The sequence below is a fragment of the Dipodomys merriami genome, unplaced genomic scaffold (genome assembly GCF_024711535.1).
Source record: "Dipodomys merriami isolate MVZ:Mamm:240054 unplaced genomic scaffold, mDipMer1.0.p SCAF_4, whole genome shotgun sequence".
Taxonomy (NCBI): Eukaryota; Metazoa; Chordata; class Mammalia; order Rodentia; family Heteromyidae; genus Dipodomys; species Dipodomys merriami.
The window spans coordinates 6,600,341-6,617,699 of record NW_027205603.1 but is presented as its reverse complement, the minus strand read 5'-3'; the positions used below and the strand labels follow the sequence as shown (position 1 = coordinate 6,617,699).

At 40.3% G+C, this 17,359-nt stretch overlaps 1 protein-coding gene across 3 annotated transcripts in view; it reads right to left on the bottom strand.

Moving 5' to 3' along the window:
* Positions 1-16,562, bottom strand: part of Pter (phosphotriesterase related) — a 70,799-nt gene extending 54,237 nt beyond the window's left edge. For 2 of the 3 annotated variants that reach the window (XM_069990431.1, XM_069990430.1), the window contains exon 1: positions 16,437-16,562. The gene's annotated coding sequence lies outside the window, so the exon portion shown is untranslated. The remainder of the gene's footprint in view (positions 1-16,436) is intronic. The other variant, XM_069990432.1, reaches the window with a different exon arrangement.
* Between the last annotated feature and the right edge of the window lie 797 nt (positions 16,563-17,359).

The window sequence follows — 17,359 nt, the reverse complement described above, 5'->3', positions numbered from 1 at the left end:
GTATTTTTAACTTCAGAAGGGAAGTCTTTGTGGCACTTCCTAGCTTCTCTGTTGACTTTCTGTTTACACGAAGTACAACTCTCACCTCTTAGTTTATTCATAATAGGAACTTAATTTCATGCATTTTTCATTATATCATGATATAAAGATGTGCTTTTATGGCATTGACTGATGAGGTTTTCTTACTTGATTGGCCAAAGTTACAGACTATAAAATAAGAATTTGCAGTACACCAGTGGTTCATGACTCTAATCTTAACTACTAAGCAGGCTGAGACATAAGGATTGCACTTTGAAGCCAGCAAGGGTAGGAAAGTCCATGCAACTCTTAACTCTATATCAACCACCAAAACGCTGGAAGTAGAGCTGTGGCTCAAGTGGTAGAGCCCCGGCCTTAAGCACAAAAGTTAAGGGACAGTGTCTTGGCCCTGAGTTAAAATCCTAATTAGCACACACACACAGACACACACACACACAGACACACACACACACAGACACACACACACACACACACACACACACACAAAAGATAAGTCATACATATTTTTTAATCTCATGGAAAGTGTAAATGGGTTTGTACATTCCAAGTTGTGTGTGTGTGTGTGTGTGTGTGTGTGTGTGTGTGTGTGTGTGTGTGTGTGTGTGTGTGTGTGTGTGTGTGTATACCAGTCCTGAGGCTTGAACTCAAGGCCTGGCAGTGCTCTGTGTGTTTGTGCTCAAGGCTAGCACTCTACCACTTGAGCCACAGCTCCATTTCAGTTTTTAGATGGCTCATTAGAGATGAGTTTCACTGATTTTCCTACCTGTGCTGGCTTCACCACAATCCTCAAGTCCTAAACTTCTGAGAAGCTAGGATTACAGGCATGAGCCATTGGCACCTGGCTATGTATGATATTCCTTGACACTGTTTAAATAAAACTTAACAGAGGTTTTATTCTCTCTCAAGTGTACCAAAGGCAACAGAAATAATTCCTTCTTCAATAGGCCTCATCACTAATTTAATAAGTTAATTTTTATTGACATAAATGATAGCCAATGGCAATAAAATATATTGAGGGTCACCAAAAATTAACATCATTGACTTAAGCTATATTTCTTTTTTTATTTTATTTTATTTTATTTGAGAACATACTGTACAGAGGGGTTACAATTACATGGGCAGGATAATGCATACATTTCTTACCAAGCATTGCAGCCTCCTCCTTTGTTTACGCTTCACCTCCCTTCCCAGTCCCCCTCCCCCCCACCCAATCATACCCCCCTCCCCCCCCACACCGACATTGTAAAGCTGGTTTTGACATGACATTTTGTACTTCTCATTGTTGCAACAGGTCCACCTGAATCCTTAAACGACTTCTTTGTCCCCATCTCCTCCACATGTTATACTGACATCAAATATAGTGAAAGCGGGGGTTACACTGTGGGGGAGGGACATACAAAGCAACAAAGAAATAATCTTATAAATAGGTTAGAAACACATGCATGAAAGAAACGAAAACATTAAAATACATATTTAAGGGTTCATTTTCCTAACATCACATTATCTGACCTTTTCTGCTTGACTCATACCTATACTAGATATTGCAAATAAGGGAAACCATGGGACCTATGCTTCTTTGGGCCTGGCTTACTTCACTTAATATAATTTTTTCCAAGCCTTTCCATTTCCTAACAAATGGGGAAATGTCATTCTTTCTGATGGAGGCATAGAATTCCATTGTGTATATATACCACATTTTCTTGATCCATTCATCTACTGAGGGGCATCTGGGTTGGTTCCATATCTTAGCTATGGTAAATAATGCTGCAATAAACATAGTTGTGCTGGTAGCTTTAGTGTGGTCTTGTTTGTAAACATTTGGGTAAATGCCCAAAAGTGGGATTGCTGGATCATAGGGGAGATCTATGTGAAGTCTTTTGAGGAACCTCCATACTGCTTTCCAAAGTGGTTGAACAAGTTTACATTCCCACCAACAATGAAGTAAGGTTCCTTTCTGTCCACATCCCCTCCAGCATCTGTTGTTGTTAGAGTTCTTGATTTTTGCTGTTCTAACTGGAGTGAGGTGATATCTCAATGTTGTTTTGATTTGCATTTCTTTTATGGCTAGGGATGTTGAACATTTCTTCATGTGTCTATTGGCCATCCTTCTTTCTTCTTCAGAGAAGCTTCTCTTTAAGTCTTTCGCCCACTTATTTATTGGGCAGTTGTTTCTTTGAGGATTTGTTGTTGGGTGGTTTAATTTTTTGAGTTCCAAGTATATTTTAGATATGAGACCCTTGTCCGTTGTATGGCTAGTAAAGATCTTCTCCCAATCGGTGGGCTTTCTATTGATCTTGCTAGCTATGTCATTTGCCCTGCAGAAGCTCTGCAACCTTATGCAATCCCATTTGTCCAACCTTTCTTTGATTTGTTGTGTTTCCGGGTCTCTATTCAGAAAATTTCGGCCTGAGCCAAGGAGACCTAGGGTTTCTCCTATTCCATCCTGTAATGTTTTCAGAGTGTCTGCTTTGAGTTCAAAGTCTTTGATCCATTTGGAGTTGATTCTGGTGCAGGGTGATATATAAGGATCTAGCTTTAGTTTTCTACATGTAGTTAACCAATTTTGCCAGCACCATTTACTGAAGAGGCTGTCTTTCTTCCATTCTATTGTTTTAGCTCCCTTATCGAAGATTAGATGGCTATAGGTCTGTAGGTTCATTTCTGGGTTTTCAATTCTATTCCATTGGTCCTGAGGTCTGTTCTTATGCCAATACCAAGCTGTTTTGATTACTATGGCTTTATAGTAGAGTTTGAAATTTGGTATTGATATTCCTCCAGCAGTGTTCTTTCTGTTGAGGAGCGTTTTTGCTATTCGGGGTCTTTTATTGTTCCATATGAATTTTTGGATTGCCTCTTCTATTTCCTTGAAGAATGAGGGTGGAATTTTGATAGGTATCGCGTTGAATTTGTAGATAGCCTTGGGAAGTATTACCATTTTCACAATGTTAATCTTGCCAATCCAGGAGCATGGGAGGTTTTGCCATTTTTTAAGTTCTGTGTTGATTTCCTTTTTCAAGATTTTAAAGTTTTAATCATAGAGGTCCTTCACTTCTTTAGTTAATTCCTAGGTATTTTATTTTTTGTGGGGCTATTACAAATGGAGTTGCTTTCCTAATTTCAGCCACACTTTTCTCATTGTTGGCATACAGAAAAGCCATTGATTTTGTGGGGTTAATTTTATAACCTGCTACTTTGCCAAAGTTTTGAATCAGCTTGAGTAATTTGGGAGTGGAGTCTATGGGATTCTTTAAATACAAGATCATGTCATCTGCAAAGAGGGAGAGTTTTATTTCTTCTTTCCCTATTTGGATCCCCTTTATGTCTGCATCTTGTCTTATTGCTGTAGCTAGGCATTCTAATACTAGATTGAAGAAAAGTGGAGAGAGTGGGCATCCTTGTCTTGTTCCTGAGTTAAGAGGAAATGGCTTTAGTTTTTCACCATTGAGTATAATGCTGGCTGTAGGTTTGTCATATACAGCCTTTATTGTATTGAGGAATGTTCCATGGATTCCTAATTTTTCCAAAACCTTCATCATAAAGGGGTGTTGGATCTTGTCAAATGCTTTTTCTGCATCTATTGAGATAACCATGTGGTTCTTATTCTTGCTCCTGTTGATGTGATGAATAATATTAATTGATTTGCGTATATTGAACCAGCTTTGCATCCCTGAAATGAATCCTGTTTGATCATGGTGTATGATTTTTTGGATGAATTGTTGAAGTCGATTGGCCAAAATTTTGTTGAGAAGTTTTGCATCAATGTTCATCAAAGAAATGGGTCTATAGTTCTCTTTCTTTGATGAGTCCCTGCCTGGTTTTGGGATGAGGGTTATGATGGCTTCATAGAATGTGTTCGGTAGTGAGCTTTCTCTTTCAATTTCATTGAAGAGTTGGAGGAGTACTGGTGTGAGCTCTGCTTTGAAGGCCTTGTAAAATTCCGTTAAGCTATATTTCAAACTTGAAGAGTAGACACAGATGGAATGACATAATGTTTGTTTGTTTTTAACATGTCAGTATTTTTTTTTCAAGTGGAAGAAGAGCTGAAAGTCCCAATTGCAAAAAATATTACAAAGAGAGTTGACCTGCTAAAAGTGTCTTTAAGCAAGAAACTTCATCTACGGAACTTTGTGTTCCCATTAGCAAAAGTAGGAAGAGCAATGAAATGATGAGCAAGAATCTTCAGAACCAGGCCCTAAGGCTCTGTCAAAGCAGGTGCTACATAGCTTCTGCAAGTTTTCATTCCCTTTGTTTAGATATCACATGACTGGGGAAACAGGCGCAGTAGAATAAAAGATAGCTCATTCCTGTGTTATGCATGCAAAGGTGACTGATGTCTTCTTCTATACATATGCTCTCTCCAATGGGCAAAGCACACACAAATAAGCCAAATCACAGTATTTACCTTACTCTCCACTTACGATAAACAACAGCTTATTACTAACAAATGAATGAAATAAAAATGTTTCATAGTTCCAGGTCATTAATTATATATTATCATCCTTTATAGTGCTTGTAAATAACAACAACTTGTAAATAATAACAACTTAGGGAGCTAAGTATCAAATAGTGAAGGCTTTACTCACTCTGAAATAGCTGAAAACAAAACTGTTGATCAACTTCTGAATAACAGCTAAAATAACCCATTATCTGTTTATAGCCGTATAGCTATAAATAGTTATATCTGTATAGCTATGAGCACACAGACAATTTCTACAGTCTCTAATCATCACAGTACAATTAAGAAACTATTCTGAAAATTTTGTGCCAACAATCAGAAAATTTTCTTCTTCTTCCTCCTCCTCCTCCTCCTCCCCCTCCTCCTTCTTCTTCCTCTTCTTCTTCTTTTGCTCAAGGCTAGCACTTGACCACTTGCACCATACTGCTACTTCCAACTTTTTCTGTTTATGTGGTTCAAAGGAATTGAACCCAGGGCTTCATGTATGCTAGGCAAGCATTCTACCACTAAGCCACATTCCCAGCTCCCAAAATTTATTATTTATAATGAGTGGTGATGGAATTAAAAAATAATAATCATCTTGGTTTTTCCCAATAATTTCTTGTTTGACATATATCCTGTAAGTAATTCAAACTGAGTTTAGGTATTATATGGACATCTCAAAATGTTTTAGTATTTATTTATATATTTTAATATATACCAGGAAAATAGCAAAGAATCTTAAAGTCTGTGATTTCATCACTGTTGCTTAGGATATAGTTGAAGTTACATAGTAGACTGGTTTAAAAACAAATGCTAAATTACAAATAGCAAAGAAAGTATTGAGGCAAAGCAAATACTCTTCAAAATGATGTAAGAATTAATGAAGCTAATCAGAAGTGAGACAAATTACATTTTGAGTTTGGGAAAATTGAAGGGCCTGTTGGTGTCTCTGCAGTATCTGTTAGAGAATTAACTTCTAACATCTCCCTCAACTTATCTAAAATACAATCTGGACTTCTAGTGAGGCAGAGAAAGATATTACCCAGTTTCAACACACAGACCTTTTTATTGATCCTGTAACTGTTGATACTATTTTAAATGATGCTTATTTAAATGATATGATTTATAGAGAATATGGATCAAGACATTATTATCAGAGACAGTACAGCTATATATTAAGCCTTCTGATGTCTATAGACTAAAACTCTAAAGTTTAATGCACCAATTTGGTATAGGAACAACATATAAGAAACTTCCCTTTGGGCTGGGAAAGTGGCTCAATGGTAGAGCGCTTGCCTTGCATGCCTCAGGCCCTGCCCTGGGGTCGATTCCTCAGCACCACATAAGCAAAAAAGAAAAAAAGCTGGAAGTGGCATTGTGGCTCAAGTGGTAGAGCGCTAGCCTTGAGCTGAAGAGCTGAGGGACAGCGCCCAGGCCCGGAGTTCAGGCCCCACAACCGGACCACCCCTCTTCTCCCCCCCCCAAAAAAAAAGAAAAGAAAAGGAAACTTCCCCTCATGTCAAAGGTTGGGAGTGCTAGCTCTGGGCTAGTCAATGTCTTGGGTTCAACCCTCAGCCTCAGAAACAATAAAAATAAAAATGTTGGGAAATTATTACATTATACACAAATAACTAATGTAAGCTTATTTTGGCCCTTGTATTGCTGACAGGAGAACAAAAATTAAATGGGAACAGGTTCACACAAACACTACTATACCAGTACAAAATACATCACTAAGATTCCACACAAAAATCTTTCGCAATTCTGATTGCAAAACAGTAAACAAAGAAATTTAGAAATGAATCCTTTAGACTTCACCGTAACAAGAATTAGTAATAGCAAATGTTCATGAAGCATCTCTTTTTATATGTTTTTATTGTAAAGATATTGTACAGAGGGGTTACAGTTACATGAGTAAGATAATGAGTACATTTCCTATGAGCATTTGTTACCTCCTCCCTTCCCTCCCCATCTCTTCCCTCCCCCTCCCCGGAAGTTATAAAGTTCGTTTTCAACACAGTGTTTTGTACATCTCATTGTTACAATGGATCAGCCTGTATCCTTATTTAAGCATTTTGTTATTTCCCTTCCCCATCCCAAATTATAAAAATGTATACACAAGATGCAGGGCACCGGAATCAAATACAGTGAAAACAGGGGTTATACCTCATGAAGCATCTCTAATGCAAATGTACATGTTCTTATATATGGTACAAAGCTGATAATTAAATGAAATTCAATTGATCTATCCAGAATCTCCATGGAGGACATTTTATTCTTTAAACTCTTAGTTTATGGTATTCTGATCTCTCTTCATATATACTGATGGGCCAAAATGCAAAGAATGTGAGGAATGGAGAATATCAAAAGAGAAATGTTAGCTCTGTGGACAAGACCCTTCTCCCTGTATCTCCACACACAAGATCAAATATGGCTGCAAACACACACACACACACACACACACACACACACACACACACACACACATGCATGTGTGCATACACACACACAACACACACACACATATTGTCAGCTGTGGGGCTTGAACTCTGGGCTCAGGAGCTGTCCCTGAGCTCTTCAGCTCAAGGAAGTGCTCTACTATTTGAGCCACAGCACCACTTCCAGTTTTCTGGTGGTTAACTGGAGATAAGAGTCTCACAGACTTTCCTGCCTAGGCTGGCTTTGAACCTGGGTCCTCAGATCTCAGTCTCTTGAGTAGCTAGGATTACAGGTGTGAGCCACCAGCCCCCAGAGCTACAAAATATTTAGTTCACAGAGGAACATCCTTCAAGACGCGTTGTTTTGAAAGATAATGGGCTGAATTCAAAGCAGTGCAGAAGCAAAAGGAAAGGTTTATCAATCCTGACACTTCCACAAAAACATTAGTAAGACTCACAAGGAAAGATCTGTGGAGCTTCCAATCCTAGCTGTGGATGCTGGGAGAAGCTAGCAGGAACTACCAGTGGGAGGAGAAGACAGGGCCCAACGTGAGACCAGGGCATACCCCTTACAAAGAGCAGAGGACATTTTTATGCCAAGTAGTGGGCAAAGGCATTATCCAGGCATGGTACATGGGAGACAAGAGATCTCTTCTTAAATTCTGGTTTTCAGCACCAACAAATGTGCAGGCTCCCAACCAAGTCAACAACTAATCTTAAGGAAGCTGTAGCCTTTGAGATCTAGAAGCTCTCTAATTGGTTATAAAAAAGAAACCCACTGGGTGATGAAAGTAAGAAACGTATCATATAACAGAGAATAATACATTTAAAAAAGTGTTGCACATTCTAGACCCAAACTGGGATAGGCTTATAGACATTCTTGGATAAGGGTTTCAACAATACTTTTCTAAGGAGTCACTGGTAGTTAAAATCATATTCTGCTTGCATGTGTATTGTCTAACACAGGCACACATAACTAACTTAATCAGGCCCCGAGATATCAAATTTTGCATCACAGGAGGCTGCATAGATCATTCATTTCTCTCTTTTTTTTTTAAGAGTTCTTTTACTTAAATTTTCAACACAGACATTTTCAAAACTTCACAAATGTAGACAGAATAGAATAAAGAACCCTTCTATATCCATCACTCAGCTTTAATAATAACTTCCAATTTAAAACAATTTTTTCAGGGAAAAAATATTCTACAGCCTATTCAAAATCATCAACCAATTACCCTAAATATCACTAACATACTCTTACATGCCCATGTAACAATCCTCTAAGGATTTCTGGCTACTAATTTACTATAAAAGATTTATTTTTTTTTTAAGGATGAAAAAACCCCTATGATTCTATGCTGCGGGAACACTACAATGCTTTCCAGAATCCATGATGTGGACAGATAATGGTGAAATTGCTCTTTTATTCTTTCCCATTTCCCAATGTTTCTTTGAATGTAAGAGCTCTGCTAGCTCCTCAGGCTCACATCCCTCTTCAGACTTGGCTTTCTTAAGATATTTTCAGTTGATAACACAGAATGAGTAGAGGCAAGATAGGCAGAGGTGCTACTTTACAGAGAAAAGAACAGGCTGGGGTGGGGCTACAGTTAGCTCTATCTTTTTGCCCTCCCTACTTTGTGGTACTGGGGATTGAACTCAGGGACTCACTCTTGCAAGGCAAGTGCTCCACCACTTGTGTTATTCCCTCAGGCCTTTGGCTTTTAGTTGTTGGGGTTTTTTTGTTTTGTTTTTTTAAACAGTATTTCATGCTTTTCCCCAAGCTAAGCTTAGACCATAATCCTTCTTTGTCTCCTAAGTAACTGTTATTGTAGATGTGTGCCACTATGCCCAACTCTCCTTTTCACTGTTGTTGTTTTTTTGATAGCTTTAATACACATATCAATCAAAGCAAGCTTTTGTTAGAGATAAAATTTGGTGGTGGTGGGGGTAAAAAATTTGCAAATTGTTAGAGAACTATTTGGATTGATGGCTATAGTTTAGATAACTGGATGTACTTAGTTATAAGTTTTAGTTAACTGCTTAATAAATTCTATCTACTTCATTTTGTAATGTCACTTCAGCTTTTATCTAATTATATACATGCTTAAATCATAAACATGAAGGCGATTTGTGTTACTAATAATGCTAAGGAGGAGTTCTTGACTTGAGTATAGATGTTCTAGTCAATGACTACAGCTCAAAATTCAGAGTCAAAGGACATTCCTGCAAAAGCAGTTATTTCCAGAGATCATTTCTACTATTGGTAATAGTGATAGTCATGTATTAAAGCCCTAACCTGCAAAACCCTCAATGTGGCTATACTTGGAGAGGGGGTCTTGGTAGAAGTAATGTGGTTAAAGGTCAGGAGAGTGACACTTAGCCCATAGGCCTGGCGTCCTTAAGAGAGTAAGACACAAATAAACACGGAGAGGCATGTGAGGACACAGAGAGCAGAGAGCCACCTTCAAGCCAAGAAGAAAAGCCTCAGAAGCCAACCCAGCTGACAAAGTGACCTTGGACTTCCAGTCTCTTATGAAAAAAATTCATCTTTGCTTTTTAAGCCACCCAAGCCTGTGGCATTTTGTTATGGGAGCCCAGCAAACATGTATACTTAGTAATGAAGGCCATCTAATGTAAGCTACAGAAATAGCCCTTAGTTATACCTGGGAGGTTAGGATCTACAAATAGAGTGGAGAATCAATAGGAAGGGCTGGCCAAGAATACGTAATTCAACCTAACCCTTTTCAAGCAAGTTTGGTGGCAATCAGGTGACAGCTCCGGGTACATAGTCTTAAACCAAAGAAATCAGAAAGCTATTTGAAAAGTTAGCTATCCAAAAAACATGTGTGTAGCCATTACATGATGTGAAATAGCCTTGAACTAGAGTTGAGCTTTATCTTTCCTCCAAACTTTCAGAGAACAAGACTGATAATATTTAACTTTCCGGATATGTGAGGAGTGAAGTAGACGAGGCATGCAAAAATGTGAAGATGTAGGCAAGAGATAACTGAGAGTTCATAAAAATATTTAAAGCATCTAAGACAAGGCATCTATAATTTTGGCGATAATATGCAATATCAAGAAAAATCTCTGTTGCCACACAATAACACAGGGGCTTGTGGTTACACAAAAGAGCATTAAATTAACAACAATATTTACCAATCTTCTGTTCTAAGTGCTTTTCAAATACCAAATAATTACCCAATTATGCCATTGAAAAATAAGCTTTTATTATTGGAGGTTTAATGAGAAGAACTAATGATGACTATTTTAACCGTTTCTCTGTAGAAATAGTGTTTACTATACACAATTAAGCTTACCTGACACCCATTTAATGTCTAAAAGCAGAAAAAAGAATCAAAAGGACTGTCTCAGTGAACTCAGTGAATTAAACAGAGATAACTAAGAATCGACAGCCCTGACCTGAGAGAGCAGGGAATTTAATATGCAAAGCAGAAACCAAAATTGGCAGAAGGTTATTTATGAATATTGTCAATACTGAGCACCGCAGACTGACAATAGAGAATCTTCGGTCATGCTCTGAACAACATAATTCATCACGCTAGTGCTTGGAGCAGTCATGTCCAAGCAATTTATCATCATCATATCACTCGTCTGAGTAGGACGGGGGGAGAACTTTGATTGTTAACCTCTAGGGACACTGGGTTTATAGCCAACATCCTTCAGAAAACAGCATGACTCTGCCCAAAGCAAAATGTTCCCTGTTTCACTTCTGCTTAAGTCAGACTCCAAGCTTTGGATATTGCCTCCCGGATGTTGAAAACAAAACCTGGGTTTGATACACTTAGATCTGAAATAAGATAACCAAGACGTCATACTTAAAATACCATTTAAAGCTTCATGAAGAAAAAATCATCATCTATGAAAAGTATAGATAATTCATTTCAGTGGTCCTTTAGTGACAAAAATAATGTCTGCAAAGTGTCTACTGCAAACTACACTCAGGGAGAATCACCTCTATACAAGTCACCCGTGAACACTCGGTCCTCTCTACTGGAAATCTTGACAGTATGCTGAAAACCTAAAAACATATAAATTGGTTTTTTTTTTCCCAAACTGAAAATGAGATCCTCCGTTTCTACCTCTTCCAGGTATTGAGCCTTTATACATTTAACACTTTTGACACCAGCCAAGCTTAAGGATGTAAGTCATGCCACCTTTGATTAACATTATGATATTCACTAGAGCATTATGGGAACCAGGGCACCTGCCATCTTCCTACCAATAAAACAAGCATTAGCCATAAGACAAACCCTGTACAGCACCTCCCACAAGGTTCCCAAGCTGTCTGGAAATCTCAGGATATATGTGATGAAGACCTCCCTGATTCTAGCAAATTAGGTGGGTAGGCTGCAATAAATACAAAATCTCCAAATCTCAGCTGTCTAACACAAGGAGGCACTGGGTTCTGCTTATTGTCCCCATTTTCTGACCCAGGCTGACAGAGATGTCACTATCTGGGTGGTCACTGTGACAGAGGGAAGAGACTGTGATTAAAGACTTCACTGGCTCCTAGAATGTTCACCTGGAGAGGGCACATCTCATTCTATTTATATTTCACTTGGCAAACCATTCACAAGGCCATACGTCATGAGAAGGGGACAGAAGAATAGGTAATCCACAGAGTTCTGTCCCAAGAAGGTAGAGGTATTTGTATTTAGGCAGACATAACTAAATCAAAACAGAACCACTGGTCTAGTTTATCCAGGCAGGCACATGACCACATATTTTCTTTTTTCTTTTCTTTTCTTTTTTTTAAAGTGGAAGTAGATGTGTATGAATGAGACTTCTACTATAAAAGTCTTCTTAGAAAGGCCTAACCTTTTGGAAATATATAAGAAAGATCAGCTAAAAAAGAAACAAGAACTAGAATATATTTAATATATGAAACAAATATTCAACAAGGGTCTGTATCAATAAGCAGCATGAGCTTTGCCAGGAGTTTTCATTGTCATTGCTGTTTGATTTACCAGGTTAAGTCATTGAACAAGAAGTACATGACTAACACTAGTCAACACATGCTATGGTTTGAATATGAACTATTACCACCACCACCCCTTCCCAGCTAATGTGTTGGAGGCTTGCTTGCTAGTTGATGGGCTTTGGGGAAGTCAATTGATGAATCCTTCTATGGGTTCATAATATTATGACATTATTGAAAGCTACAGCCTCATTGGAGAAAGTGAATCTTCCCAGGGACAGAAAGATAAACTTTGACATCTCCTCTCCTCTTCCTGGAGGTGATCAGCCTCTGTCACAGATTCCTACTGCCAGGATATTCTGTCTAGCTTCAGGCCCTAAACAATGTATCTAGCTGACCTTGGACTGAAACTTCTGTGAACCCAAATAACTCTTTCCCTGAAGTTGTTTGTCCAGGTATATGGATACAATGAGGAAAACCTAACATGATACTTTAAAGTATGTAGAAGAAAGGATTGGCACTGCCAAACTCATTTTATACTATCCAGCTCGTCCTTTCGTCCTCAAGCTTGACTGCAAGAGAAACCTCGGATACCCAGTCACATGAGTTATTGATCATCATCATCTCAGGGTTCCATGACTGAAACCCAGATCAGAAAGGCACCACGTACACAGGCATCTACTTCTCACAACCCTAAATGCTCAGTTTAGGTATATGTGCCTCTGTTCTCTGCTCCAGTCTGTCTCAAAACATAACTAATAATACTTCAAAATGAATTGATTTGTTTTCTTCTAGAAATGCTGTGCATTTCAGCCATATTCAAAGTCTTTTCTGCGCTTCATGGAAAAGGCAAAACTTTTCAGGGAGAACTGACTTTTTGTTGTTACCTCCCTATTACACACTTGAGGTTTTCCACCTGCCTCACCAGCTATTCTTTTTCTGGATCTTCCCCCACTATCCTCTAAATGCTGGACTTGACACTGTGTCCTCTTCCTTTGCCTACCTGTATTTTCCCCCAGGTCCGCGTATACATTTGTGAAAGTCTTGACTAATGACTTTCAAATAATGATCTGTAGCTCAGACCCCTCCAGTGAGCTTCAATCTATTCTCAACAATCAAATGGCTTTTCCATTTGGACACCTCCCCTAGTCCATTTTGTGTTGACATAACAAAATGCCTAATACTTTTTTTTTCCATAAAGCAAGGAATTTTAGTTACTTTTAGAGGCTGAAAGTCCAAGGTCAGGTGGCCCTAGGTATTCAGAGTCTGGCAAGAGCCAGCCAGCAGATAGTAGGAGAGTACGTTAGAAAGAAATGGTATGTGCATAAAAGAGCAACATGTACAGTGGTCTTGCTTTAATATGGCCTGCTCCTTTGGGATCAATCCCAGTTCAAAGAGACAATTAGGAATCCCTTTTAAGGACAGCATCCCTATGATCTAGTTATCTCCTGCCAGGACCCACCAATTAAAGCCTTCCAATAGTCACTTCCCAATAGGTTTTCATTAGGGATCAAGAGCAAACATAAACGTAAACCTGTGGAGCAAAAAAACTAGATTCAAATTAGAGCACATAGACCTTGTAGCAGGCAGTCTCCAATGACCTCCTACCTCCTAGCCTTTACCCCCTTGTATACTTTTCTTCTACACTGAACAAGATTTGGGCTGTGTGACCAGTAGCATATGGGAAGAAGTGACAGGATGCCACTTCTGAGATCAGATTCCATCTAAGCTTTTCTTTCTCTCTTGGATCATTCACTCTGGGTAAAGCTACAGCATGTGCAACCATGCAGGAGGTCCACGTGGTGAGGAACAACAATAGTCAGCCAACAACCAGCTGGAGTCTGTCAACAGCCATGTGAAGGAACTAAGCAACAGATTTCCCAAGCCTTGCCAAGAACTATAACTTTGGCCAATAGCTAATTTGATCTTTTTGGTTTGGCAGTACATAAGTCTGGAACTCAGGGCTTCATGGTTGCTAAGCTGGTGCTCTACCACTTGTATCATACCTCCACTTCTTCAGCACTTAGTTTGCAATCTCATGAGAAACTCTAAGTCAGAATCATACCAGCCATTGACACCCAAAATGTAGGCACACAGAAGCTACGATATAATAAATGCTTGTGTCTTAGTCTGCTAGATTTTAGGGTATTTTAAATATAGCAACAGTAAGTAATCCAGTAAGCACAGATTTAGCATGAGTCAAATAGAACTTCCTATCTCTCTTATCCTGATACCCAAGCCTCCTCCTTCTTCAAAACTGGCATTGATACGACCCACTTTTCAAGTTAGAAAACTGCAAAGCAGCTTTCACTACTACATTCACTTCATCAGCAAGTTATGTGGAATTGAAATCCAAAACACTCAATAAATCAGTTCATTCAATACATGTAACACTAAGAGCCTACGCTGCATAAGATGCAATATCAGTTGCTGGATAAACAGTAAGAGAGACAGGCAAAAATCCCAGTTCTTAAGTACTAGATATTCTCATGGGATGGAGTAAGTAACAATTTAAAACTAAAACATACGTGCCACATGGGAATAAGCAATATGGAGGGAAAATAAATTGAGCAGGAAGGGAGTGACTGGCAGGATATATGAAGGGCGTTGCGTGCTATATTACACAAGGCACTGAGAAGATGCTGCTGATACAGTGATTTGAAATCTGTATTTTCCCTCTCCACTGCCACTTACCTTCACCTTCACCTTCCTCAGCTTTTATTTGGGCTTTCACCTTACCATCTTCATGTCTAAAACCCTCCAGAGGTTGGTCCTCCTTACCACACTGCAGGAAGTCTCGTATGACCTTGTGACACCAGGGCTCCAACTTCCTCTCCAACCAATCACCCTAAGTCCAACCACTCCAGCCTTCTGGAAATTTCTAGAATATAACAATTTTTTTTCACGACTCCTCTGCCCCTTTCAAACACAGTTTCCTTGACTGAAGTCACATTGGTTTCACATTAAGTCATAGTGGCATGACTTAATGAACCAACATGAAGTCCTTACACCCTTCCGAATCAGAACTCAAACTAGTCAAGCCTCAACATCACCATAGCCAAAGTGCTTCCTTTCATTTCTCTTGATCGCAAACTCTCTTAATCTATTGGTTCCTTTACCACCAACCAGAATATAGACTCCAACAAACTAGTATCTTTATGAGTCTTGTTCTCTATTATAGCCCCCAAGAGTAACTAGACATAAAGCCTATATGTATTGATTGAATAAACCAGCTCTTTCTGACCACATTAGAATTTCAACACTGTTGCCAGAAATATCAGCTAGTGGTAATGATCAGGATTTTGTTGTCATAAATCCATAGATCACCAGATTGATTAGAGACCTAACCACCAATTAGCATCACAAGCCTAAACAATGTAAGTACTTCATACAAAGTCACAGAGCTGGAATTAGAACTAGTATCGGGCTCTATTCATTACAAGTCCAAGGTTCTATAGGCAGCAATCACTTTTACTTCCTCAAAAGAGGAACCTTTAATACCTACTGGACTCGGGTGGACGATTTATGATGTCCAATCTAGGGGATATGAATCTAGACTTTGGAGTCACAAAAGTATAGACTTTTTTTCCCCTCTGAACTTTCCAGCAGTGTGGTTTAATCCTTCTCTGCTCTACCTTTCTCATCGATACCATAATACCACCACCCAGGACCAAAGAGCAAAGTAAACTAGAGTGAACAAAGTAAACTAGAGTCGGACATCATCCCTAGCCATTAGCTCATTTACTGTCAAAAAAAATACAGGCCTTTAAAAAAAATCAGTTTAAAACCAATGGAAGGAAATAACAATATTGATTCCAAAAGCCTACATTACCTATGCTTTGATAACTTTGATAGCACTCAAGCATGACCTAACTTCCACAAGTGAAAACACAATTTCACCAAGTGGGACTTTTGTCAAGTTGGTGCTCAAATGATCCTGTCAGAAATTAAACTGCTATCTGACCTTCAGACAGGAAGTTGGTCTGTTTCCTTTGCAGAGTGAAGCGAGATTCCACTTTGCAGGTGGTTGGTTATTTCTAGGGTTCTGTCACAAAGCCCTTCTGTCTACCTAAAATAAAATGTAACAGGTCAAGTGGATGTCCTAAGTTCTGGGATTCTTTTCTTCCAGATGTGCATTCTGTCTGACCCTAACTATGAGGGCGACGATCCTTTCCGAGGAGGAATGACTCAACCCTTAGGAATGGATGGACTGGTGTAGCCAGCCACACGACAGGTAAGCGTTCCTCTGTGCCTGTCTCCTGCTTGTGCCCGAGGCGTCTTGGCAAATGTCACCAGCAGTACAAGGACTACATCCTAATGAGAGAGCCGTGAGAAAGTTCAAACAAACAGCAAGGCTGAGGGAGCTATCATGTCAAAGCTTGTTAAAGAGGCCCTGGCAGGGAACCCCCGCCCCCAGCTGCCCTAAGACGCCCCAGACCACAGGCCGGCCTCCCAGGTCCGGGTAAGGCGGCCTGCGGCAGGGCCGCCCTCCTCCACGCGGGCCTCGGGGCAGCTGCGTGCAGACAGCGCCCCGCCAGCTCCGATGGAACCCCCGGGCGGGGAACCCCACTTTTCCTACCCGTCCCTCAGCTCCTGCGCCTGCTCCGGCTCTCGGGGACCTTGCTTCCACTGGCAGCTCGGCCTTCGGTGGAAGTTGGCACTGACAACTTCCCCGCCTTTTCCGCCTCCCCACTCCTCCCGCCACACTTTGCCCCTTCCCAGCCATTTCCCCGCCCCAGGGCCTAGGCCACGCCCAGCTGACACCAGCCGTGCCCCCTACAGAGGCTCAAAGCAAAGCCCTAGGGGCCCAGACCACGCCCCCCCAACGGGATCAGAGCCACGCCCTCTCAAGGTCAAAGCCCTGCCCAACCGGCTCCGGCCTCGCCCCTGTCAGGCTCCAGGCCACGCCCAACCTGCCCAGGCCAGGCTTCTCTCAGGTTTAAAGCCACGCCCAATAGGCATCTGGCCAGGCCCCGCCTATGGCCCGGGCCTAGGCTGGTTTCCAGGCCGCTGCTCTAGTGTTAGAGGCTGCAGGATCTGTTCAGTGGCTGGGCTGGGTGCTCAGTCTTTCTGACTTTATTGCTGATACTCCCACCTGGGAGGAGGGCGCTCACGTTTTTTTCCCTCTGGTTCGGCTGCTAGGAAAGAATTAAAAGCTCTATCCTCCATGGGGGAAGAAACATCCTTGTATCCAAGTCCCATGGGTTCCTCAGAATAGCTAGGAACACTGGTGCCTTTGATAGCTCTGTTAATAGATATTTAATACTCCTGGGACAGGTTTATAGCAAAGCAGAGGAAGCACATTGAAAAGTGGTGGAGCGCAGGGATCTGAATCCCGCTCTGAAAGAACAGATCTTTGGATTTATATTACTGCCTCTTTGTTTGTGTTTGTGTTTCTGAGTAGATCTGAGTAGTAATCAATGTGTGTTGAAGCCAGCTCCGTTATGCTTCCTACCAAGAGTAGGCTAGCTGGTTTAATTTTTAGGACCATCTACATGTAGT